Source organism: Portunus trituberculatus, chromosome 38 (genome assembly GCF_017591435.1).
Source record: "Portunus trituberculatus isolate SZX2019 chromosome 38, ASM1759143v1, whole genome shotgun sequence".
NCBI classification, from domain to species: domain Eukaryota; kingdom Metazoa; phylum Arthropoda; class Malacostraca; order Decapoda; family Portunidae; genus Portunus; species Portunus trituberculatus.
The window spans coordinates 16028654-16056153 of NC_059292.1; the positions used below are offsets into that span (position 1 = coordinate 16028654).

The 27500-nt window shown below is 42.1% G+C and overlaps 1 protein-coding gene and 1 long non-coding RNA gene across 6 annotated transcripts in view; one reads left to right on the forward strand and one right to left on the reverse strand.

Annotated features, from left to right (window-relative positions):
- Positions 1–11841, reverse strand: part of LOC123515179 — a 28197-nt gene extending 16356 nt beyond the window's left edge. The window contains exon 1 of the long non-coding RNA XR_006677811.1: positions 11685–11841. This is a non-coding gene — a long non-coding RNA (uncharacterized LOC123515179). The remainder of the gene's footprint in view (positions 1–11684) is intronic.
- Positions 4204–27500, forward strand: part of LOC123515178 — a 263389-nt gene continuing 240092 nt past the window's right edge. For 3 of the 5 annotated variants that reach the window (XR_006677807.1, XR_006677808.1, XR_006677810.1), the window contains exon 1: positions 4204–4517. The gene's annotated coding sequence lies outside the window, so the exon portion shown is untranslated. The remainder of the gene's footprint in view (positions 4518–27500) is intronic. The other 2 variants (XR_006677806.1, XR_006677809.1) reach the window with 1 other exon arrangement.

A 27500-nucleotide genomic window follows, 5' to 3' on the forward strand; every position in this document is an offset into this window, starting at 1 on the left:
TTAAGTATAGTGTATTGATTATTTGTGTTGTAGTAGATAAATTCTATCCGTATGTCCGTTTGTCTGTCTCTGTCTGTATACTTGTCAATTCGTGCGTTTGTATACGTCTCTCTCTCTCTCTCTCTCTCTCTCTCTCTCTCTTCGCTATATTTCATCACTAACTGCATTCACATGATACAAAAACACTCGGTATTGGCACAGCGAGGGAGTGGAGTGACTCAAGTAATCCACCCACTTCGTGCCTGGCAAAATTCCGTTGAGTTTAGGGAGATTACTGTGATAAATGAGCTTCAGCCGTGACCTTGAGAGATATATAGAAGCACAGTAGATCTTTCACCAGCACCAGATTACCTATTAAAACACTTCATTGCTCAATCATGCCTTTTCATTGAGCAGAAATGACGTATGGATTTTTTGTTTTGTTTTTTGTTTATCTATCTATTTTACCAAAGATAAAATTAAATTGTGCCAAGTGGAGTCATATGTAGGACGCTTTTTCGTTCTTTAAATCTAAATGAAAAAAATAAAAGGGGAAAGAAAGTCTATTGAGTTAAACACGTCAAGCAACTGGTATTATTTTTTCTTAATATCTGTTTTTGTTTCTATGCTTCTAGCTGTCTGTCAAGGTCCAGCCCATCTAAAGCCCTATTTCTTAACATTCCGGTGCCTCCTCATCTTTAAAAAATTAAAAGGCTTCTACTGGAGATTGTAAGGTTTTCAAGGTTGTTTTTGTGAGAGATGTGCTGTGATATTTTTTTTTTACGGAAGAGGGGGAGACTCGCCAAGGGCAACAAAAAATGTAAAAAAAAAAAAAAAAAGGCCCACTAGATTGCCAGTTCCCTTAGAGTTATTAAGAATTATCCAAAAAAGTAAGGGAAAAATGTCTTGATACCTCCCTCTTAAAAGAAGTCAAGTCGTAGGAAGATGGAAATACAGAAGCAGGCATGGAGTTCCAGAGTTTACCAGAGGAACGTATAAATGACAGAGTACCGATTAACTCTTGTATTAGCGAGTTGGACAGAATAGATTGTATTTGCTCCTTAGAATCCAACTATCTATCTTGTAGGCTTCATAAAATGTCACCAGTTTCTTGTTTCTCTCATCATCAAGAGCAGTAAATAACGACGCACCAACGAAACGGAACATGCTGTACCGAATAGAACCAAAGCAAACATCTTAGTGGTCTTTCAAAACCGTCCTTAAAAGAGAGAGAAAAACACTTTGAGTAAAACGATCCTGAGACTGAAAATGGAGGAATGTGACTTTTTTTTTGCCTCCAGATTTTGAGTTAAGGAACAAGACCGTTTGTGTCATATAACTTTTTTTTCACTTCGTTGTGCAGGTTTCATCACTCTTTGGGAGTGAATTTCGGAGAACTAAATCATAAAAGTAGTGTGATTTTGGTTGTAAGATGTGTGTGTGTGTGTGTGTGTGTGTGTGTGTGTGTGTGTGTGTGTGTGTGTGTGTGTGTGTGTGTGTGTGTGTGTGTGTATGTGCGCGTGCATGTGTGAAGGACGGGTTACGAATGGTGTGTGAGTGATTAGTATACGTGATGGGGCTTTGGGTTGTGTGTGTAATGCATGTTAAGTAATGTGTATATGATTGATATATGAGTAGAGACTTTAGGTATAATTGATGGAGGTGAGTGACGGGACTGTTGATTTGGCACCTACCTTGACTCGATGGAAAAGAACCTACAAAACAATAACAGGCCTCTCCAGTAATGAGTATTCCCCAAGTGACATCCCAGGAAATCTAAGTTTAGCACATTTGTGGAAATAATGTAAACTGGAACGATTGTCAAGAACGAAAACATTGACTCTTATGAAGAATACTAAGCATTAAATAATTTTCTCAGAAGCTGAACGTCGGAGCGAGACCTCGAGACACTCACTCAACTATTGCTTCACTTCTTTTTATTTTGCATTCCACGTCAGAGCAACACACGTCAAGAACTTTGGCAGTGCTGCTCCTGCCCTCCCCCCCCACCCTTCTCATGCTCCACTCAACTCCACTCCACTCCACTCCACTTTCATCCCTTATTTTCATATTCATTAGCTTCTTCCCACAGGAAATCCACGTAGTTAGTTAATTTATTGACCACCAAGGTTTATAACATATGAACACATTAAAACTTATTATGTAGTCCATAAAATAAACATGCACTTAATGATCATAAAACTCACCAAACAAAACATAATCTTAAAACAGATCCCACAAATTGTAAACACTGTGCTTACATTCTTCGTGCCTCTTTACTCAGATAACTAAAAATATTAAGACACACACACACACACACACACACACACACACACACACACACACACACACACACACACACACACACACACACACACACACACACACACACACACACACACACACACACACACACACACACACACACACACACACACACACACACATACACAACGCTAAACTAAATAAAGTATCTGAAGGTCTTCGGTAGAGTTGATTGAAGTGGGTAGTGTGAATGTCAAAATTTCGACACGACTCACTCCTGGGCTTGAAAATAAAGTGGGCTTGTTGTTGCTGCCACATTTTCTTTCTTTCTTTTCTCTTTCGTAATGAAAACCTGTGCACCCACATGATCAGTGACGGTGTTGCGGTGTGGGTGATGCAACATTTGCCTTCATTACCATCACCTTATCTGCTACTATTATAACAAGTCACAACTCTTCTGTTACCATCATTGCCACGCGTCTTCACTACCAGTAATACAATGATAACTGGATCGCAACCATTACCACAACGAATCCTGTTATTTTCCTTAACACCAATTCGTTCACTTTTATCGCCATTTTTTTTCCGGCTCTATTTCCCAGGGTGCTTATTCAGCTAACCACAATATACAATTCCCAAGGAATCAGCACCATCACCACCACCACTACCTGAATCGTAAGGACAAACTAAGTGAAAACAAAGAATTATTACAAGTACTGTAATTAGTGCTGAATCACGTGAGTATATCATTTTAAAGTCAAGTCAAGTTGAGATAGGTTAGGATATCTAATAGGGTAAGGGTCTGCCACTGGTTCCTTTCCACGTCGCTCCCTCTATCTGTTACAAATACAATTCCTGCACTATCCAAACGGTGTGTTCCGACAAGCGAAATTAGGATGCCTCTATATCGCACAGCTAGGATATCTCCACTGGCCGATTACATATGCTTAGATTTGCTGTGTTTTATCTTCTGCCAAAGCTTAGACCTTCGTTCTTGGATCACCTTCGCACGTCACATTCATTTTATTCCTTGGTTACCCAAACAGCCTTGGATTGTTTTTTTTTTTTTTTTTACGAAAATACGAGCACTTTGTGGTGGAGCAACGTAAAATGTGACGAGGAGTGCTTGGTTACAACTTAAATGGCTAGTGAGGGTTATCGTCCAGCCTTTAATTGTTTAACATCATGCATTCATGTCAGACATTCATTCCTGTGTTGCCACAGTCTCCCCAAAGGTATCTTGACAACACGTACGTGTGTGATAGAGGAATATTAATAAAGGAAGCTTAATCCTAAAGAAAACGCCACTTGAATGCTCTCTGTCCAAGGGAGTGGAGGACTGCGCATCTCCCCCTCTCTTTTCACCCTCCTTCCCCCTCACCTAACGTCCTGACTAGAAAGGTATTTTTTTTTCAGTTTTCTTCATCGGAGATCACCCTGCTTCGTGTTATTTGCTGCTGGTGTTATGTAAAAGATGTGAAGCAAGAAAAAAGATCTGCATGATACGTACACGTGTTCGCAGTTTTCTTAGTAGTTCATGCACTGTTACACTTTGTCAACGTCTGTGCTGTGAGTCCGGGAGGGAAAAATGTCTCGTCACAACCAGATGTCATGTGCGAGGACAAGATGTGGGTGCTGGAGGAAGGACGACTACGCTTTACTTGGAGTGAGTGGTATGGTGAAAACCAAGCGAAATATTATGATATTTATCATGTTAATAACAGAGGAGGGGAACAAAATAAAACAGAACAAGACAAAACAAAGCAAAAAACATGGATACCAACACGGATTTACGGATCAAAACAGTCTTATACATCAAACCACACAAGCGCAGAAAATATACAAGGACACCAGGAAAAAGAGAATAATTACATGTATATCATTTTCTGGGCTTCACTCGAAAGTTCTACAATGCACCATACCACCACCACCTAATCACCCACTACCAACCCATAGCAACTCCCTATCCCCTCCCCAACCCTCTATCCGCCCCTTCTTTCTCCCTCTTACCCCCATTCCTCTCCCTCAATATCCCCCATCTATCCTTCCCTGCTCTCCACTAGTGACTCCATCCCCCCACCTCCTCCCAGGACAGCCTCCCTCCCATGCCTCCCCAGTAACCCACGAGAAACCTGCGAAAGTGTATGCGTTAGTGTCTGTGTGTCTCGTGTGCCTGTTGAAAAGGACATATCGAAGGACACCCGCCGCGAGGAGAATGGTGATCATGGTGACGAGAAAGACGCGGGAAACACTACATTGGTGATGGACAGCCTGTGAGTGTTGCTTTGTCATTTGTCTCCATTATTCGTATCGTCAGTAATGCAAGAATTTACCGGGGTCTCTCTCTCTCTCTCTCTCTCTCTCTCTCTCTCTCTCTCTCTCTCTCTCTCTCTCGTACCGGTGAACTCTAAAAAATTATGCTTGCTTATGTTTTGGCATTGTATTGTTTAGGTATTTCCTGAACAATGTACGGTGTATTGGTCAGCTCATTTTGACAATCATACTATTAGTTGTAATTATCAATTTGTTTCACTCATTTATTTATTCTTAAAGTATGAGATAAGCGGTAGTTAAGTGGTCATTTCATACTTCTCTTGACCAGAAAAAAATGATATAGGCGGTGTTGCAGAGATATTTTCACCGGCTCAGGGATAGTCAGTGTTGCTGCCTATAGCTTGAGAATACACATAAATGTAAATTAATTGTTCGTTATACTAATCCTGTTTTTAAATATATTCGTAAAACGGATAACACACTGGATAGATACGAAGTGTATGCGGTAATAGGTAGATGGGAGATAGGAGGGAGGTAACCAACAGTTGGACGATCGTTAAAGCCTCCCCAAACCATCGCCCCGTGACTACCTACTTATTTCATACTAATTGATAAGATAGATTGCGCTACCATTATATTTCCTTCCAATGATATAGAATTACTAGTGTCTAGAATATCGTTGGTTGTCCTGTATTTTCAGTGAAGTGTCCGGCAGAAACTATACCGCTACCTTTACCATGAGCGCCCGGTAAACTATAGTAGTCCAAGCGGGATCTCCATTACATGCTTGTAATATAACACACAATGAACTTTTGTTACTGATATCCATTACCGGGAGTAGTTGGTGATGTGCAAAATGTCCCCGTGAACCATTAGTAAAAAGTAGTGTGTGTTTGATGAATCTAGTTACTATTACTACAATAATATCAAATTAATGTTCTTTCCACTTGTTAGTTCGAATAAATTTAATATCGGTATAACTGTAGTAGATGAGTAACTAGAAAAAGGTTTTACCCGTTCACTGAAAAGAAAAAAAAAAAACGTCGATAAGAAGCGTAAAGTTCATGAAATCCTCTATTGATATTTAGAATAAAATCAAATTGATGTGGCAGTAAAAAATATATATAAAAATCGGCGAAAGTATGTATTCTTTTTATATATATAAAAGTGATAGTTTGGTAGTTTAGTTTATTTGTACTTTCTTTTTCCAAGCCACGCGTTAAGTCATGACATTTATGGAAGCTAGGTGGACGAGGCAACCTGTGCATGACATCTTGGTCGCAGGTGTTCAGTTCCTGCGGGCAAGCGAGGGAGCTCTTGTGTCTACGGCGCAAAAAAATTTGAGCTATCTATGTTTTCGCCCTCCCCATGCAGTAACGAGGTTGTTGTGTGAGTTGGTGTTTAGTTTGAAGGGCCATTAGGTGTTGCGGTCGTTAACGGATGGTGATAGGCAAGATGATGTACGTGATAGTTATGAGGAAATGTGTGATGGCTATTAATGTCCTCTCTCTCTATCCTTTATCTATTCATGTGTGTGTATGTATGTATCTGTTCGTCTATCTATCAAATATATGTAGTGATTTGCTTATTTTTTTCTTTATATTTCTTACGGATTCGTTTATCTATTTTTTATGTGATTCTCTCTCTCTCTCTCTCTCTCTCTCTCTCTCTCTCTCTCTCTCTCTCTCTCTCTCTCTCTCTCTCTCTCTCTCTCTCTCTATATATATATATATATATATATATATATATATATATATATATATATATATATATATATATATACTTGTGTGTGTATGTATCTATCTATCTGTATTCATCTATCTTTGAATTGTTTATTAATTTATGTAGTTATTTTGTGTTAGTTTTTCTAACTTCACGTGGCGTGACGGCTGACCAGGGACACTAATGATAGAGAAAGAAAACAGCCTCCTTCAACAAGCTAGTTATGTCAAGAAATTTGCCGGTTTAGTTCCTGGTGTGTCTTAAGATGACTCATTGTCTTGGGGATTGTGTGTGAGGGATTCTAAATGCTCAGAAATTTGTCGCCACCTCGGCATTTAAAACAGTTCATATATTAATAAGGATTATGTGAGAAGAAGAAAATAATTTATAAGCTTGAAATATTTTTGTAATTCATTAAGTGTGTGTGTGTGTGTGTGTGTGTGTGTGTGTGTGTGTGTGTGTGTTCATGAAGGAGTATTGTCAGTAAAGTCAAGTCGACCTTGACATTAAATGCAAAGTTGGCATGTGATTTTGAACTTTAAGCTTTTATAACCTTAAAAAATTCGGGGAATATACAGATGATGCCTGTGGCGGAAGGAGACACGGCAGCAAGGACAGGGGACGGAGGACGGAGGCGGTGACAGTGACTGAGACTCCTGCTGCTGTCATGGTGGTGGTGGTGGTGGTGGTGGAAGAATTGGCAAACTTTCTTTACATCCCACTTAATTTCAACTCAAACTTGAACCGGGAATTCTGACTCTTATAGAAGGAAAGCAGGCCACCACCACCACCACCACCACCACCAGACAACCCAAATAGCAGTGTAATTAATGCGCCGGGCGGTAGTCACGACTTGCGGTGGAGGCGATGGTGGTGGCGGTGGCAAGACTGTAATCAGGTGGTAGTGATTGCTGGTCGTTGTGTCTGCTCGTGGTAATCTGCTGGTGTTGCATGATGGAGTGAAGGTAGGTGGGTGGTGGGATCGTGGTGCAGTGAAGCTGGGGGGACCAAGGGGTGTGTTGTAATGTTGCAGTGTTTGTCCGCGGCTCCAACTGTTGTTCCTGTTGCTAGTGGTCTCCCGACATCAGGGCCTCAGTGTCCCCCGCAGCGTGACCTGTCTTCAGGATGATGCTGCTGCCTTTATCTACCATTAATAGGGTCTATTTTATTGAGTAACCACATGATAGTTTACCTTCTCGTCGTCTTACCTCAACTCTCTCTCTCTCTCTCTCTCTCTCTCTCTCTCTCTCTCTCTCTCTCTCTCTCTCTCTCTCTCTCTCGCATACATCTTTCTATCAATATTATTTTTTTATCTGCCTCCACTCAGGATGAAGATAGTTTACCCTCATCAAAATTCCTATGACGTGTTTAGCCTCGTGGGGGAACTCCCGTTGCTAGTGGACCAGCCTACTTGAGGAAATCATATTAAGTTCTCTCCTAATTCCCACCGTTTGCATCCACTTATGATTGCCTCATACTTATATTTGCCGCCGCCCACATTGATACTCCTCTGTGTGTCTAATGGAACACTTCAATTGCTGCATACTCTATCTCCCGTTGGTGAAATGGCTGTTCGTAGACTAAGGTCGTTTGTTGAAATATTTTTTTTTTTTTTTTTTTTTTTACATTACAAGGGCACTGGCCAAGGGCAAACACAGTGTTGGAAAAAAAAAAATCCCGCTGGTTGCCAGGCCCTGTTAAAAGAAAAGTAGAAAGAGAAAAAACAGAAAAATCTAAAAGGAGGGTCCAGTTAACGTAAGAGGTGTCTTGACACTCCTCTTTTGAAAGAGTTTAAGTCATAGGCAGGTGGAAATACAGACACAGGTAGAGAGTTCCAGAGTTTACCAGTGTAGGGAATGAAGGAGTGAAGATACTGGTTAACTCTTGCATTAGGAAGATGGACAGAATAGGGATGAGAAGAAGTAGAGAGTCTTGTGCAGCGAGGCCGCAGGAGGGGGGAAGGCATGCAGTTAGCAAGTTCAGAAGAGCAGACAGCATGAAAACAGCGGTAGAAGACAGATAAAGATGCAACATTGCGGCGGTGACTTAAAGAATCAATAACAAAATAAGATGGCACGTAGATTGTGAAAGTTTTGCATCTGTTTCTCTTGGCGGTGTCTTGCTGGCTGTACAGAGCAACTTCTTAGGCACGGCACTGGAGATCCTTGAAGCAGTCATGGGTGAAGACAAATTATAATATTCATGACCTTTACTCTATCATTGCGATGATGTGGTGGAGTCGGCGGGAGTAGCACCAGCTTATTGTTTCTGTGGACAAGTGACCTCAAGGTGACTCTCCATAGTATCTGCCTCCTCTCCCTCCCTTCCCATCCCTTCCTGGAAACCACTGCTCCCGTTGCCAACTGCTCACTAGAGGGGATCAGTGCATGTCGTCTGTGATGTTGGCGGTACAATATCGGTGTCCTTATGTAAATTTGTCCATGAACAGTAGATATGCGGGTGATTGTCAGTGTCTGAGGCAAGATTAAAGAAACATTCATTAGTGCAGAAGTATTATGGTTTCGAATGCAAATCTTTTGACTTCGCTCCCGATCCCCGAAGGCTCCGGAGGAAAGTCTGAGATGGAGTTATGCAAGAGACAGCCTCCCAGGTGGCGGGTGTCTGGGCGGTGACGCGTAGAGGGCATTTGTCCCGCGAGTGCAGTCAGCCGTCCTGTCGGGGTTATTGTTCTCAAACTCTTTATCGCTTCCCTCATCTCCCTGCATCGTCATCTTCTCTACTATGGGACGCGGTGGGCAACGGCAGGGAAGGGGCGAGGGAAGGGGAGTGTGATGCTGATCCTCCTCCTACACCGGAAGCCTTTAATTTCCTCAGTCAAGGCGACTGCAGAACCTCATTACTTCACGGGCGCCCTCACGACCTCCGTGTGTGTGTGTGTGTGTGTGTGTGTGTGTGTGTGTGTGTGTGTGTGTGTATGTAAGATACCGTGAAATTAAACTTGTTACAAACGTCACGTTTTCTTTCTACAATCTCATGGGAAATAATTGTTTTTTAATTCATTTTCCGTCGTGGTGCATTGAGTTTCAGGCAAGATTCAGAGTGTGGAGCGAGGTTAGGGTAGGAAGTGCATTGTGTAGGAAGTGACACTCCTTGACAGCATTACCTAACACTCTCACTCGCCCCTCCACCCCCTCACCCCCAACCCACGCACCCCAGACTCGATAGCGGACGGAAGGACGGACCTTGGCTGGCTGGCTGGCTGGCTGGCGCAGGGAGGGCCGGAAGAGGTGATGATGACCCGGGATGAATTCAGGGAAGTAATAATGATCATCTGCCATTCTCTTCTCATACATCGTGTTCCATGCTTATAGTACATACAGACTTGCACTGCTCTCTCTCTCTCTCTCTCTCTCTCTCTCTCTCTCTCTCTCTCTCTCTCTCTCTCTCTCTCTCTCTCTCTCTCTCTCTCTCTCTCTCTCTCTCTCTCTCTCTCTCTCTCTCTCTCTCTCTCTCTCTCTCTCTCTCTCTCTCTCTCTCTCTGTTTCTCCATCACCACCACCACCACCACCAACCTTCCTTTCCCCAGCACTAGCTACCCTCTCCCCCTTCCACTCTGCTCTCACACACAGGCACAACCCTCATCCATCACTGCCTCTTAAATTGAACATAATGACAGTATATATCGTTATGTAAGTGCTTCTCCAGTCAAATGAATACCTACATTATGAAAATTATCACCGTGACTTTGATTCACGTAATTAGAATTTTTCAAGTAGATATATCAGTTACTGCGCTTTTTTCATTTAATTATTTTCTTTTCCTACTTTTTTTTTCTAAGTCCCGGAACCACAGAAGGACTTGAAGGATAACGCACAGAGCTCCTTGTGTGGGTACAGCAGGTACGGGTTACGGATGAGGGTTGGATGAGGGGTAGGAGGGCAGAGAGTGAGGGGAGTTTGAGGGTTGTGGGAGAGGGGAGACGGGGGAGGGTAGGGGCGAGCTCAAGTGGGCGGCGGCGACGGGAGCTAAACACATACATCTTGACCTTGGATGGAGGACGGAGAAGAAGAGATGTGTTAAGGGGAATGGTTAAGGATGAGAGGAAACATCATGAGTGCTTCTATCCTGTAGTTCTATTCATCTCTTCCCACCTCCAGACACTTTCCACTTACCCTCCCACCTTCCATCTCTCACCCTCGCCCTTCATCAGTCGCCTCGTGGACCTTTCTTACCCTCATCCACCTTCATTCACCTTCTATCCACCCTGGGCAGCCCCATCCACTTATCATTGTGTGCATCATTCGTCAGTCTATTTTACCGTTCCTATTACATGACTTTTTTTCTTCTGCTATACCACTCAACCACGCCATCACCTTCGCCCGCCGTCTCTGTTTTCGTCAGTCAGTCAGTGTTTCAGTTAGTCTCTCCTTCACCTCAAGGTCTGGTGTTCCTATCTTGGTTCACCGCAGCTCCACTACCTCTCCCTCACCCTAACCTCGCCTTGCCCCGCCGCACACCCTCACCCCCAAACCTTCATCTCGGGGGTGAGGCAGCCTTCTGTACCAGACCGCACGCTCGTTATTGCTCCCTGTATTACCGTTGGTTTTACACACACACACACACACACACACACACACACACACACACATGGCTCGATGAACAATTTAAACGTGTGTGGAATATGAACTAAAGCGTGACATTGTGCAGTGTCTTTAACTTTGAACATTCACTTGATTACTTAATCACACACACACACACACACACACACACACACACACACACACACACGAAGCCTTTCACATGAGCATTTTGTAATGATCAAACTTGTATTACAGATGTTTGTAGATATTAGCGTTCAGATTGCTATACGTCTCCTCTGAGGACTAACATGTTATTTTTGTTTTTTAATTGTGTATGTTAATAAGACTTATTTGCAGATCTTGGTTTGTTGTATAATGATAATATAATAATAACAGATGGTTGTTTTGTTATATGATACGATTATGCATATTACTATTATAGATTATTAAAGAACGGACGAACACTCACTCACTCACTCACTCACTCACTCACTCACTCACTCACTCACACACACACACACACACACACACACACACACACACACACACACACACACACACACACACACACACGAAGTAAAGTGATAATTACCACCACCACCACCTCCATCATCACTTCCATCATCACCACCACCACCACCACCACCACCACCAACAACAACAACAACAACAACATAATCACCACTCAAACACTTAAGGAAAACAACCCCATCCCTAAGTATTAGTTTCTTACCACCAATGGAGTAAGTACCACCTTGATATCCTAATAATAAAAACACTCGATAAAACAAATTTCAATCACCTAACCTTCATTACTGTAAAAACAACAACTCACTGTTACAAAGTTCTACACTCCTTTGACTCATTAACGAACTTAGAAGTGATCTCGCAAGCTAATCTGACCTTGTAGCGTGTATACCGTTGAGAGGAGAGAGGACAGGCAGGAGGGGCGTTACATCACGAGGTGGCGATAGTGGTGGTGACTGGTGAGGGCCGCCGTGATACCTCTTATCGGTAGGAGGACGAGGCTGCCAGGTATGGTCACGTCCTGCTCACCTGTCCCACCTCTCATTAGTGGTGATAGCAGCACTAATCACCTGTGGCTTCAGGGAGAGAGAGAGAGAGAGAGAGAGAGAGAGAGAGAGAGAGAGAGAGAGAGAGAGAGAGAGGGAGGGAGGGAGGGAGAGGGAGAGAGAGGGAGAGGGAGAGGGACGTAATATCTCACCTTAGTGTTTCCTCACTGGTTGTCCTTAAAAATTTGCCGGGGTAAGTTTACGTAAGTTGAAGGTTTTCAGGCACGTGCTGTGTGTGTGTGTGTGTGTGTGTGTGTGTGTGTGTGTGTGTGTGTGTGTGTGTGTGTGTGTGTGTGTGTGTGTGTGTGTGTGTGTGTATGTGTGTGTGAGTAATGACAATGGTATGAGTGGTATTTAAGGTTAACGTATAGACATTATTGATAATTAGTCACAGTTCTGAAGGTAGATATGTAGGAAGAAATAATTGAAGAGGAAGAGAAGGAGAGGTGGCGGTTGGAGGAGAGCAAGTTTCAAGAGGCTGCTCACCTTTCCATTCCTCTTCCTCACCTGTTTCTGTCCCTCCTCACCAGCCTCCTCACCTCAGCTCGCCTGTCCTTTTCCTTATTTTTTTCCTCCATTCACGTAAGACCTTGCAATCACACCTTTACATACTGCGATGGCCAGGAGAGAGAGAAAAAAGAGAAGAGAGGAGGAGGAAGCAGTAAGAAGTCAAGGCGGCAAGAAAGTGGTATCTGGGTTAGGGTGAGGATGAATGAGGGTGTAAGAGGGTGTACATGACAGGTAAGCGGCACACGATGACTAGCGCCTTGACCTGCAGCAACACACCTGACCAGGAATGTAATCTGCCTGAGTCCTTTCTGTGTTGCGTCCAGCGTTTCCTCCCTTACCTTCCCTTCCTCTCCGTCATAGCAAAAGAACAAACTAGCCAGACAACCAGACATTAAGAAATTTATTAGTCACTACTGGTTTCTCAGGATGATTTTTGTAACTATATGTTTGATAAAAAGGATAGGAAAATATTTTTTTTAAGTTCACTGATACCCCAGGTAAAATCAGGCATCAAGTAATCGACGGGTGCTTGCGTTGTTTTTAGAAGGTTTTATCTCACTAACTACTCGGTAAAATTATAGAAAAAACAGAAGAAGCTCTCCTATTTGAATATGAATAACACAATCCATCCGGTTTGAGCAGAAGAATAAATTGAAATGGAGAAAATTAAGGTAGAGGATGGTCTGTTTAAAATACACTTATATTATTACTGCAAGAATTCCTCAGTGTCCTTCCTTGCATTGCTCTTTTAAGACAAGTGGGTCAGCAGCGGCGATTCTAACGTACCTTTATACAATACATATCCCATTATAGATATCTTGTCCACGGTGATGTAACTTGCCATCAGGCCGCGAAACAAAAGCCTATCAGTGGTGGCGAGACGTATTGGACTAGAGTATAAGAAACCCACAAAGAAAACAATCAGCGGGCGACTTTTCCGCGTTCCTCCCTCAGTTCACTCCGCTGCCTGCAAACCATCATCATCGTCTATACAGATTTCCCGTCTCGTTCGTCTCGTCTCGCTCCAGTTTGCACGAGGTATGGAGACCCAACTAGGTACAAAGGCAGACAAACAGAGAAAGACACACAAACGGACAAGTAGGAACACTTACTTGCATACTTACATACATTTCTACTACCGTGATCTACTTAATGCACCTCTTTATGATATATCTCTCCGTTTTGCATTCCCCCACCATCCCGCCCACCCACGCACACTCTCTCCACCCTTCCATCTCTTTGTTCAATATGCGTGGTGGCATTCTCTATATAGCGGCGACAAAGGACATGTAATTATACAACGAGGCGAAATATTGCACAAGGAAATACTGTAACCTTGCGCCCTCACTTAACTCGCTGAACAGAAAAAGAGGAACGCGATCCAATCATGACAAAAGAAGAAAACAAGGCTACATGTCTCAAATCGAGGACTTATGGGGGGAGGAGGTGGTGGGAGGAGGAGGAGATGGGGAGATGGGAGAAGGAAGGGGGGACAGCTTAAAGTTAGGGGGCACTGGGAGTTGGGAGTTGGGAAGAAGGGATAAGGACTAGAATTTAGGAAAGAGGAAGAAGATGAGCTGGAAAATGAGAAGCTAAATGTTGTGAGAAGGAAGAAGAGGAGTTAGATGGTGGGAAAAGGAAAAGGGGGAAAGGTAGGACGGGAAGAAGAAAGGGAAGACATGGAGTTTTAAGAAAGAACAAGGGAGCGACATGGAAGCAGAAGACAGCTGTGAAGTATTCAAGAGAAGAGAGAAGTAAAGTAACACAAACACGGAAAAGTATTAAAGAAAGGATTCAGGATTGGGAAAGACAGAAGATGAAGACAGTGAGAGAGGAATCGTAGAACAGAAGGAGCTTGTAATAGGAAGAGAGAGAAAAGGACAAGGTCGGTGGTGGGATAACAGGACGGGAATTGCGAGGGAAGGCGAAAGGAAATGGTTACAAGAGAGGAAGGAGGGGAAAGGTAAAAGGAGGGAAGGAGAGAGAGAGAGAGAGAGAGAGAGAGAGAGAGAGAGAGAGAGAGTTGGGGGGGACAGAGAGAGAATAAACTTGAGAGTATGGTGGCGAAACATGGCATTAATTTCATTCTCTGATAATGTTTGAACAGCTCATGGACGACACTCATGTTTGATAACGGGATACGCACACACACACACACACACACACACACACACACACACTCTCTCTCTCTCTCTCTCTCTCTCTCTCTCTCTCTCTCTCATGCACATAAAAGTACCGTGCGTTCGTGTGTCGTGTATGCGCGCGCTGCGAGGTCGATGCGAGCAGGGGTCCTGGCCGGAGAGTGGCGGCTGGAGCGGTGGTCCGGCTTGGCTTAGCTGGCTGGCTGGGAGGGTCACAGGGAACGTGAGGTGGAAACATTACATCGAGAGGACACGGGCGGGGCTAGAGGAACGCTGCACGTGACTCTGGGCTTCTTGACACCACACAGCACCCAGGCACGGAAGGGAAGGGTGGTAATGAAGATGGTAATAATAATAATCATAATAATAATGATAATAATAATAATGGTAATAATGATAATAATAATAATAGTAATAATAATAATAATAATAATAATAATAATAATAATAATAATAATAATATGATTGCACGGTGACATAAGAAATCTTTAACATTTTTTGTTTGAAATTACACAAGTGACAAAATGAGACACTACTATTGCGAGAGAGAGAGAGAGAGAGAGAGAGAGAGAGAGAGAGAGAACCTCTGGTATACGTATAGTTCAAGGAAGCAATTATGAAGATGCAATGGCAAAGACATATCAGGAAAAGGTAGTAAGAAGTTATCATTGTAACTATTGTTGCTGTTGTTATTGTTCTTGTTGTAAGATCTATACGATAAAGGAGATTTCTGTCGCTTTTGATATTTTGGTTGTATTTGTCTTAACTTTAAGAATCATTATATAAAATTGTAAACCGCATGACAGGAAACACGTGCCGGGAAAATCAGCAAGCCACGTCAGGGTGTTCTCGATAAATTGTCCTGACTGATCCACTAGGCACTCGTAGCGGTGTAACAAGCTGTCAAGGGAGCAAGAGAGACTTTGGCACCGCTACCTGGCGTGGGAGGAGAATGTTCGCCCACTCCGCCTCCCACGATCATTTTTTTTTCTCCGCGTACTCAGTCTTTTCCTGTAATACTTCAGAATAACATTTTTCTGCCGGGTCTTGCAAGGTGAGCAAGTGATACCACGTGACTTCACTGAATATGAATGTTTTGCCACAAGAGGAGGAGGGAGGTGGTGGGAGGGGCAGGAGGTGGAGGTGGAGGTGGTGGCTTGAGGGTCAACGTCAGGTGACGCAAGAGAAGAGCAACAGCAGCAGTAGCAGCCGCTGCAGTGTTCTGGGAAGTGATATGGATAATGTGAAAAAAAGTGAGACGATAAGAAAAAAAAAAAACGCTGTACATGAAGTTAGATTACCAGGAAGTCCAAAATTTCCTGCTTTATTCATGTATGTAGCGTGCTGTGGTGTCAGGAAATGAATGAGTGGTAGTTTTTAATTTTTCTTTGTACAGGAGGGATGCTGCAGGTTAGGGAAGGGTGGGGTAGGGATAATTGTAGTGTGTGTGTGTGTGTGTGTGTGTGTGTGTGTGTGTGTGTGTGTGTGTGTGTGTAAGTGATTGGGAAACATCACGTGACTGTTACGTGAAGTGAGTGTGGTTATGACTCGTACATTTAAATAGACTTCTTTTTTACCACCAATTCTTTTATTCGTTGCTAACTTGATACAAACGAAACATTTTCTTTTTTTTTCCAAACAGAGGCGAGGCTACAGTGTTTTTCATCAAATATTTTTCCCACAACGGCACAAGCGAGAAAGCGGGTCATGTTCCGAAATACGCCGAGCTGTTGTAGCCTTGGTTTCCGCCTTTCAAAGCAGCAGCAGCAGCAACGGCGGCGGTGACAGTTCACTTCCGCATTGAGCTGTGGATGAATGCATTTAATGACCGACCACAACGCTCCAATTATTTTTTCTTCCTCAGCCCCGTAGCGGAATTGCCTGCGTGGCCTTTGTTGTTTAGGACGCGGACCTTCACACCGTTGTAGGGACTCGGCCTCGCTCCCCACGCCGTGATTGACAGTAGAGGCCGTGGGTGGGGCGTGGAGGCGGGCACTGGAGTGGACGTGAGAGATGACAATGGCCGTTCCCAATGCTATAGGTGGATGTGGCGTGCGTGAGAAGGATATAGATGATGAGGGACGAGGGAGGCGTGTAGGTCAGAGTGTGGTGGTGGTACAGAATTACACGATGAATGAGGAGGACGTGAAGGTTGAAAAATGAACATGAGACAGAACAAGAAGTGTGGGTTTATGAGATTGAGGTGGTATGAACGTGAAGTATGAGTAGCATTACAAGTGTGAGGAAGTTAGTGTGTGGGAAGGCTAAATTATTAAGAGGTTCGTTTTGATTCAATATGGACACAGGATAGTCAAGGAAGTGTGAGTGATAAGTAAAAGTTTGATGTGCTTGCAGTGAGAATGAATGCAGAGGAACTGTCCAAATAGTGAGGGACGGGATGAGGATGTGTATGTAAGACAGGGAGAAATAGATAGGTAATTCTGTTGACCACAATTAAAACATAAGATTAATAAAACAAGGTTGTTTGGGACGTAATTGCTCTTAACTTATCACAACATTGCAAAAGAAAATAACGTTAACATTTATCGAGGACTGGTTCTTTAGGATTTAGGTGTTAGATGTATGCCAGTTGTGTCTGCTAAAGAACTCAGTAGTGTCAGGTGAAATACAGGTGCCGAATCCTGGTAGTATAGGACACTCAGAAATGGAAGACGAGGCAAGACTTAGCAATGGTGCTATCAAGATGCCAAGCCTTAGGAATATCAGGAAGGGGACTCAGCAGTGTTAGATTAATGTCGAGTCTCCAACAGTGTCAGACAAGAGTCTAATGTCAGCGTTGTCAGAGTCATCACTCAGGAAATGCCTCACGGACGGCTGCCGATGCGACTCAAGGTGGCCACCCTCGCGTGGAGGAGCTGCTTGAGCCCTCGCCAAGGTTAACTTGAATATGAGAAGCCTCAATGTGTAGGAAATGAGACTCGCGAGGACAGCAAAGAAGGAAACTATACTACAGAAAATTAATGAGGTACTATTGTAACTAAACTGCATTTTAGACATGTTATTTTTCATCCTGCTTAAACGCAAAGAACTCAAATTTTGCATTGTGTTGGATATTCATTTCAAGCTCACAAAGGCAGACAAGTATTAATCATGAAAAATTAGACGATGCATAACGATACATAAAACAAAGGAAAGGAGAATACGTAGCATCGATAGCAAGGCAAATTATAATTATACGACGACAAGTAACCAGAAAAGAGAAGAAAGGGAGTTGGAGGAGGATGAAGAAAAGAAGAAACAAGGGTAACCACTAAAACAAAAAAGAGTATAGGACAGGTGGGAATAGGAAAAATAAAAAGTTGAAATGAAAAGGAAAAGAAAGATAAAAAAAGAAAGAAAAGTAGAAGTAGTAGCAGCAACAATAGGATAAAGAACAACAGCAGTGATTACAGTACCAGCAATAGAAAAGGCAGAAAAGAAAAATAAGAATAAAAAAAGTAGCAGCAACACCAAGGACACAAAGAACAGTAACACTGATTAAAATACTAGTAACAACAGAGAGAGAGAGACAGAAAAAGAGAGAAAAAATAGAAAAGAAGACAAGAAAAATTCCCTTGTTTCAACTCGTCACGTCTCCCAGGAAGTGATTGCATTACTCGCTCGCTTGCCACACAATACACTCCATACCTCCGAAGCTGCCACCTGCACTTCACATCTTCCCCTATCAGGCACACATCTCCCTCCCGCAAGGCCTCCACAGTCCCCTTTGCCCCAGAACATCACCCCGCCCCCTCTCAGTCGTGAACCTGGCTTATAAGACTGATTGACAAGGGAGGTGGGGGGTTGCTACATGGCCCTTCTTTTACAACCCCTAAAGAGCGTGATCTCGTCATCTCTCTCACCCCCCAAAAAGCTTGTACCCCCATCTCCCTCCTCTTTCATTGCCCCACCAGTCCGTCAAGCAGTGTTCTGGGGGTTTCCAAGGACATGTTTCTTATCGTTGTGTGTGTGTGTGTGTGTGTGTGTGTGTGTGTGTGTGTGTGTGTGTGTGTGTGTGTGTGTGTGTGTGTGTGTGTGTGTGTGTGTGTGTGTGTGTGTGTGTGTGTGTGTGTGTGTTTCAATACCCAGTGGATTTTCTGTTCTTTGTTAATTACTGCGCTAAAGTTACTTATGTAGTGCTGTTGTTTATTTTTAAAGGGAGGGTACGTTCCACTGTGTATTTCTTGTTTTTTTTTAGCTTATGGTTTATGACGTAACTGCCTGTGTAGAACTTCAAGCTTTCGAGTCCAGTAAATAAGAGAGGGGAAATAGCTATCTTGTGTTTTTTCCTTTGCATTCGTTCTTTTTATCCCATTGATGTTTGTTGACCTCATATTGTTTGTGTGTGTGTATGTAATAGTAGTGATAGTGATGGTGATAGTAGTAGTAGTGGTGGTGATAGTAGTAGTATTGGTGGTGGTAGTAATAGTAGTGGTGGTGGTGGTAGTAATAGTACAGTACATGAATCTTCTGCGTGAAATAGAAACTTCGAGGAGTTTTTCGTTGATATAATACTGGCCTATTTCCTACATTACCGATCCATCTGAGTTAACTGATATAAAAAAAAGTACTACATGTTTACACTAAATGGACACTGAAGGTATATTTTTTGCGCATATTATCTAAAGCGAGACGTACTGTAATAATATTTTTTTCTTCTATTATCTAAGGACTAACGTATCCCCCCCACTTGTGTTTTTTTCCTGGCGCTGGATTACATAACGTGGCAAGCCGCCGGAGGGTGGGCGAGATAAGACAACACAAGGCCAGCCGTTAAGAGCGCCGCTGATCCTCAGAGCTTGTCGTGTTTAAGGGACAGTATTATGTATTTACCGGATAATTTATTTATATAGTGCCGGGTAATAGATAAAAAAGAAAGAAAATATATGTTCTCCTTTAGAAATATCGATTATTTATTAAGTTTTGTGTTTCTTTCATGAGTTACTGATCTGTGTGAGGCTAATAATCCAAAATACACACACACACACACACACACACACACACACACACACACACACACACACACACACACTCCGTAAAAGGATCTCGTACAAATTCTAAGTATATTTTTATAACACATTTCTGAATTATAAAAGAATTCAAATCTTTCATCGGCTATTGATTTATTTTATTTTTGTAAAACAGTTCAGGAGTTAATTGAATGGAAAATGAAGCGCTGCACCTTCATTGTTTAGCTGCCAAAAAAATAAAGAGGGACTGATTAACAACTGACTGAAAGCAGATGTGTAGGTAGGTAGAGAGAGAGAGAGAGAGAGAGAGAGAGAGAGAGAGAGAGAGAGAGAGAGAGAGAGAGAGAGAGAGAGAGAGAGAGAGAGAGAGAGAGAGAGAGAGAGAGAGAGAGAGAGAGAGAGAGAGAGAGAGAGAGAGAACCAGACAACTTTAGCCCAGTCTTAGACCTTGTATACAATAAGTAGGCAGAAACTCAAACAAAAATGTGCTTTAAGAGAACTTCAGGATGGAAACTTAGCAGTTGTACTATAAAACTGATCTTATGAACACACACACACACACACACACACACACACACACACACACACACACACACACACACACACACACACAAGACAAGGTGCGGCGGGAGGTGTAATACTACTAGTGGTCCCTGAAAGGAGCCGTTTCGCCGAGGTCTTCCTTGGGTCCCGCTGCCACAAGGTCGCTCGTCAAGGCAACGACCATAAAAAAGCAGCAGTAAATGTTAAAGTATTTCCCTTTCGTCCTTTTCCTCCCACAACATTGAGAATAGAAGTGGCTGTCTAGCACTATAAATAAGCCAGCACTTACCAGCCAGCACGTGATGGAATGAGAGAGGTATGTAGAATGAATGGAGCAATTTTATATAACGTACATGTTTATACCCACCCATCATCTCACGATATAAACTTTTCTAATGTCTTAAAAACTTTGTTGTGACTCGTTATAGGAAGAGATACGTTGATTCGAAGGATAGAGCGTCCTATGAAAGGAAACAGATGAGAGAGAGAGAGAGAGAGAGAGAGAGAGAGAGAGAGAGAGAGAGAGAGAGAGAGAGAGAGAGAGAGAGAGAGAGAGAGATGTAGTGGAAGACAAGTTAAGAAAGAGGGAAAGGAGGAACTCAGGACGAGGATATACTGTAGGTGTGAATAAATGTAGCTGACAGAAAAATAATAGAAAGAATGGAGAAAGAAGAGGGATAAACGATGAAATATACATAACGAAATAAAATGTAAGAAAAATATAATTGGGGAAGGGAACGGAGGAAGAAAATATACAAATAACGAAGGTGGTGAATACAAAAATTAAGAACAGTATAGAGGAAGATAGCAAGGAAAGGTAGATAGATAGATAATAGGGAAAGGGATATAAAGATAGAGTAAGATAAAGAGAGGGAAAGGAGAGAAGAGAAACTCATACAACGAAGAGGAGATGTATGCACACAGATTAAGAAAGTTAGGGAGAAGGAAAAAGGGAAGAGGAAAGAAAAGGAGGAATGTATGTAGATATTGTAAAGAAGAGATACAAACATGAAGAAAATTACAAAAGTTCAGAGTGAAGGGAGGAAAGAGGAAGAGAAATAACAAAGAAGACTGAATGGCAAGGAAAACATGAGCAACGCAGAGAGAGAGAGAGAGAGAGAGAGAGAGAGAGAGAGAGAGAGAGAGAGAGAGAGAGATAGTAGGAAGGAAGGCGGTGTCCAGTTGGAATGCTGTTGAACTTCACCTTGACCCTGATGTGCGATGTGGCGGTGGTGGTGGTGGTGGTGGTAGTGTTGATGTTGATGATCGTAGTATAGGTGGTGATCAGCGTGTTATGCTTTGTTAGGCCTTCACTGTCAAAAGGATACTGTCTGACCATTACTTTTATATTACTACTACGTACTACCACCATTACTACTACTACTACTACTACTACTATTACTACCACTACTAAGCATATTAACGAATTTGGGAGCTTAGTGTGTGTGTGTGTGTGTGTGTGTGTGTGTGTGTGTTTGTTTGTGTGTGTGTGTGTGTGTGTGTGTGTGTGTGTGTGTGTGTGTGTGTGTGTAATTCACCTCAGTCGTCTGCTGGTCACCCAGCCAGTCTTCCCCATTACGTGTGTGTGTGTGTGTGTGTGTGTGTGTGTGTGTGTTTTACTAAGAAGGTAGTAAAGCACACAGTCGTCTTTTTTTATGATAAGTTCATGATCATCAGGAAATGGAGAAATATTTCATGCAGCAACACACACACACACACACACACACACACACACACACACACACACACACACACACACACACAAACGATAACTACTTGTCACTGTTTCAAACCATAGTTCGAACTCAATTTACTATTTCATTCAGTGATCTCAGCCTCCCCCACTCCTTGTATCCCTTCCTCCATCCTCCATCCCTCCGTGTGAACCTGCTCCTGCGCTGCCTCCTTCCCCTCCTCCCTCCTTCCCTCACCTTGATCCCGTTACCTGCCCGCTCATTGCTTAGATATTTTCCTGCTTTGACCCTGCAAGCGCCTCTCGACATTTCATTGTTTTTACCTGTCGAAATTGCACCCAGTCTTATCCTACCAGTGTGTTGGGAGGAGGGGTGAGAGGCTGGCTGAGGCTGGGGATGGAGGATGGGGGAGTAAGATAATGGGGAGCAGTGATGGGGAAGAGGACTCGTCACTGGAGCCACAAGGAACAAGAAGATTCAGGTTCTTCTCGCACTAAACCTAATCTGGATTCCTCAACAGCACAACACCAGGAAGTCTTCATAGTTGCATTCTTTGATAATAATGATAATGATAATAATAATGGTAATGATAATAGTAGTTTCCTGGATTCTAAAATTCTCAAATGCTCTGGTGTCTTATCTCAACTAATTAAAACAGTTCACGGGAGGGGGAGCAGGATTACAGCTCTCATAGGTGCTTTCATCATTGTCGTAAAAGGTTAACAAGAAATCTGCTTGACCAGTACGAAACACATCCATGAGAGGGCAACTAACAATCACAGTGACATTTAAAAACAGATCTCACGAGAACTCAATGTTTCAAAATACCCCAGTTCATGTCGTAAGGGAGGACGTGGGACAAACTTACTGGCGGGAGGAGCGTGGGACAAGTGGAGGGGATGGGCGTGAGACCAGCTTACGTGGAGGTTCGGCATCAGTCCAAGGTCATGTTCTTTCCCGAGAGAAAACAGGGAGCCGGGCCAAGCAGCATACGTCGAACCATGTTGTTATTGCGTCATCTTCCTTGACGTCACGCCCGGGATTCACAGAAGCTTCCCGGAGGCCTGCTTGGGGTGGGGGAAGGAAAGGAAAGAGTGGATGGGGAGTGGGGGAAGGGGAAATCTAAAATTCGATGTGAAGAGTGGCGAGGGGAATTCCTAACGAGCGTTGTTACCTCAGGAGTATCTAATATGTGGTGCTGTGTTTGCGGAACCAGTGAGTGGAGGAGGAGGAGGAGAAGGAGGAGGAGGAGGATGAAAGAAGCTGTAGTGAAGGAGAAGGAGAATTGAGAGAGGGTGTGATGAAGGACAAGCAGGAGGAGAAAGAAAATAGGAAAAAGTCGTAGGGAAGGAGGAAAAGGAGCAAGGTGGAGAGAGGCTATAGTGAAGGAGGAAGAAAAGAAGGAAGGTGGAGAGAGCGATGGTGGTGAAGGAATACGAAAGAGTAAGCCAGCTGCTGCGATTTTTCCTGCCTGGTTGTGGCGTAGGAAGTGCTGCGTGTGTTTATTCAAGGATTTTAATCATGGATGTGTTATTTTCCGGGATTGCCTCAGCTATTTTTGGTTTGTGTTATCGGTTGTTGTTTGTGTTACGATGATAATTGTTGATGTTTTTTGTTGGTGCTATGTAATTTTTATTATCACTTTTATCGTTATTATTATTATTATTATTATTATTATTATTATTATTATTATTATTATTATTATCATTGGTGATTAATAGGAAAAGAATACTAGGATAAAATTCAGTTGAGAAGGCTCATTATTATTATTACCATTATTATTATTATTATTATTATTATTATTATTATTATTATTATTATTATTATTACTATCATTACCATTATTATTGTTAGTAGTGGTAGTAGTAGTACAAGTAAAATCAAAAGGACCAAAAGCAGTATTGTTTTATTATTTAGTAGTTCATTTCACTCCCAATGCAAACAAACATTATCTAAGATTGTATTCATTTTACATTTTAGGATGGACGAACACTTAAGGCTAAACAAAAATGAAGAAAAAGACTCCACTTTCTTCTAACCATGTATGTACGCCTGAGGAAACTAACACTTAACCTTGGAGTGATAATAACGCCACAACACTGATACCAAGGAGGAGGAAATTAAAACTCAGACGCACATGATCGCTTGAACAACTCAATACCTCCTTTAATAATCGCATCACTCGAAAAACATCCTCTAAATTTGCGTCAGATCATTTAATTATAACGCTTGACTGGGAGCTGTGGCAGTCCAACCGTTAACACGTGTTCGAGGAAGGACAAGTAGAATGACATGCCTTGTCTGACACGACTAGAAATACACATTACCTCACTACTATCTGGCATGACGCATAGGGAAGGGCAACAAGAGAGACGGGAGGAGGGAAGAGGGGAAAGAGTGACGAAAGGACAGAAGTGAAAGATTGAGTGGAGAGGAAAAGATTAGGTGCAAAAAACAAGAAGAGGGTTGAGAAGATGGTGAAAGGAAAGGAAAGCAAGGAGGAAAAACGGGAAATCAACAACCTATAGAGAAAGTGAAATAGAAAGGAGAGTAAAGAAAGGAGTAAAGGTATTTCATAGAGGGGACTCATTGTTCTCTCTCTCTCTCTCTCTCTCTCTCTCTCTATATATATATATATATATATATATATATATATATATATATATATATATATATATATATATATATATATATATATATATATATATATATATATATATATATATATATATATATATATATATATATATATTTTTTATATATATACTACAAGTCCTTCTGTCTCCTCGTGTCCCTGCCTTTCACACTATTCCCGCGGTGTGTATCATCACGCCACGCCACATTAAAGCTCAAAATTGCATTCTTTGTAGGGCTATTTTAATTCTTAATGGTATGAATTTCTAAATAATTACATTTTTCTTTCCTCTCTAAGTGTTAAATATGTATTTATTTCTTCTCTGGAACAGTATCTAATTCATTTTTTGGTTTTCATTTATTTCGTAAAAAAAAAAAAAAAAAGAAATATTAACCTTACGTGTTTGTCAGAAATTTGTCATTAATTCGTGAATGATGATAATAGTAACAGTAATGACATCAATAAATAATAATGATGATTCTAATTAATAGTTCCCAGGAAATATTAACTTAAATATTATTAATTTTACTTTTATATATGTGATCTGTTTATATATATATATATATATATATATATATATATATATATATATATATATATATATATATATATATATATATATATATATATATATATATATATATATATATACACACACACACACACACACACACACACACACACAGGTAGATAGATAGACGGACAAACACAGCTAGAAAATTGTAACTAAGTAAATCAAATGATATTCATATACTTTATATTTTTACTCCTAAAGGCCTGGTGGATATGCCCCATTGATTTTTTTTTTTATGTCCTGTCCTATAGCGCCTGTAGGTAATTTGAAGAGTATTGGAAACGCTGTTAAGTTTCCATCTATTAGTGGCGCAGGTAATTTTATTTATAGTGGTACCCATAGTAGGGCCCATATCCCTTCCTAAGCCTATCTTTGGTGTAACCACCTAGAACTTGGGTATCATGGTGAAATGTAGGTAACTTTAAACCACTCGACAAATGTCAAAGCATCAAGGCGATACGTGGTGGGAATAGAACCTACGCGTGGACGTCTGCCCGATCCCACGTTCACCACCTTATCCACTACGCCACCGCCTCCCTTAATAATACGTGGGTGATAATGCAGGGTGAGTAGTGATGGGGAGTGGTGGATGGCATGGAGCAAGGCAGGAAGTGATGGGGATGCTGGAAGGTGAGGGGATGGCGATGGAAGAGATGATGGTTAGGTGACGGATGGGGTGATGGATTGCAAAGAAATGAGTTGGATAGATCAGACAACCTTGAAAGTTACTCTATTATGATGATGAACTGAAGAAGGGACGTGTAAGCCATCCTCAGCAATGTAGATTTAGCAAGTGTGATAATTTCAAGACATTTATCCCAGTCTTAACTCTTTTGACCCTGTTTTTATTGCAATTCTTGTTGCTTTTGGCTTGTTCCACCTATTACATAAAAAAAAATGTTTAGTAATAGCTATAGTGACAATGACCCAGAGAGAGAGACAGAGAGAGCATTTTGGGTATTTATATCTGGCATTCTTGACTTTACAGGCCTATAAGGAAACTCACCTACAGCTACATTAGGCCTACTGAGTGATTTTTCTTTGTCTATTTTTTTTTTTATCTAGTAATAATATATTTTGTCAACTTTTTTCCTTTGCTGCATTTTCGTTTTTATTTCTCTAACGTTTGAAAAGTAAAAACTTTGAAAAAAACTTTGAAAAATTTGTCTTTATTGCAAGGAGTGAATGATGATAAGGAGGAGGAAAAGGAGGAGGAGGAGGAGGAGGAGGAGGAGGAGGAGGAGGAGAAGGAGGAGGAAGAGGAGGAGAAAAGATGAAAGATAAGGATTAAAGTAAAAGGAACTTAACTGGTATTAACAAGTGAAGGTCAGGAAAAGATGAAAGAAAAATGAGAAAGAGAAAAAAGGAGTGAAATGTGAATATTGGAGATGAAGGACAGAAGAAGAAGAAGAGCAAGAACGAGACGGATAAGAAAGAAAGAAAGAAATATAGAAGACGACTGCAAGGAAGATGAAGGTGGTCATGAAAGACGGTGTGAGAAGGAAACATGAAGAAGAAAGGAATAAGTAGAAGATGAGAGCGGCAATGAAAAGCAGGATAAAAAAAAAAGGAAAGATAGAAGGAAAATAAAAGGAAGACTGAAATAAAGACCGTGAAAGAAAGAAATGCTGCATATGGGTTGCTAGTTCACTCGGCCTTGACCTTCGCGATGGCAAAAAGGAAAGGAAAGAGAAGGAAGGGAAGAATAGGAAGACAAGCGAAGGAAAGGAAAGGAGGAAAACCAAATAAAAGTGAAGAGAAGAAAGGAAAAAAACGGCAGAAAGCAAAAGAAGGAAAGAAAGAGAGAGAGAGAGAGAGAGAGAGAGGATGGCGCAGGATGGCTGGCAGTCTGCACTCGCGAGGCATCCTCACTCTCTACAGGGCACAAATCCGTCCCTGTATGGAGTACGGTGCCTTGACATGGATGTCCAGCGCCCATACCCACACCAGCCGGCTCGACGCGATACAGAGGCGCGCTCTTCGTCTATTGGGGGAAGACGAGGAGAGCGTGGCAAGTATCACGTCACTGGAGCACTGAGGGACGTGGCAACCTTGACGGTGTGCCACAATCTCCCGCCTCAGCCTGCCGCCACACCCACCCGGGAGAAATACGAGGCAAGCAGCGGATGGGGACCAGCAGGTACTGGTGCCTCTCTCCGCTCCTCACAACACCAGCGAACATTCAGAGCCAGGGCAGCGCGCCTGTGGAATCAGTTCACGGTGGCCACGCCTGCTGAGGTAGCGGGACTATCAACTCAGCAGACAAAAGTGGCCGCCAATGTCTGGAGAAGCGCTCTCCCTGCCCGGCTAGTGCTGTGAAGTGTAGTGCAGTGAGTGAGGTGTCAAACCAATATACTAACGAGAAAAAGACGTTTAGAATAGTTCCTTGCCAACACAAGGAGCTTTATGTCTAAATCTCCTTATATACCTGATTTATTGTAAAATGTATAAGTATAAGATAATGTTTAAATAAAAAAAAAAAAAAAAGAGAGAGAGAGAGAGAGAGAGAGAGAGAGAGAGAGAGAGAGAGGGGGCGGAGTTCTGCGACTTTATACTCATGGGAGTTTTTGGTTGATGGG